This window comes from Rhinoraja longicauda, chromosome 35, assembly GCF_053455715.1.
Source record: "Rhinoraja longicauda isolate Sanriku21f chromosome 35, sRhiLon1.1, whole genome shotgun sequence".
In the NCBI taxonomy this organism is placed as follows: domain Eukaryota; kingdom Metazoa; phylum Chordata; class Chondrichthyes; order Rajiformes; family Arhynchobatidae; genus Rhinoraja; species Rhinoraja longicauda.
Window position 1 is genome coordinate 2,179,004 of NC_135987.1, and position 228 is coordinate 2,179,231.

Sequence of the window (228 nt, forward strand, 5' to 3'; positions counted from 1 at the left end):
AATGCGTGAGCGGGGTTCTGAAAAAAAATCCCCAAACACAATTTCAGTTAATGCAGTGAAAGGTTTGGGGAGTTTTAAACGGGGGTTGAGGTGGGAATGGAATGCACTCCCCCCTCCTCCTCCCTCCTTCCCCGCCCTCCTCCTCCCCCTCCTCCTCCCCTCTCCTCCTCCCCCTCCTCCTCCTCCCCTCCTCCTCCTCCCCTCCTCCTTCCCCCCCCTCCTCCCTCC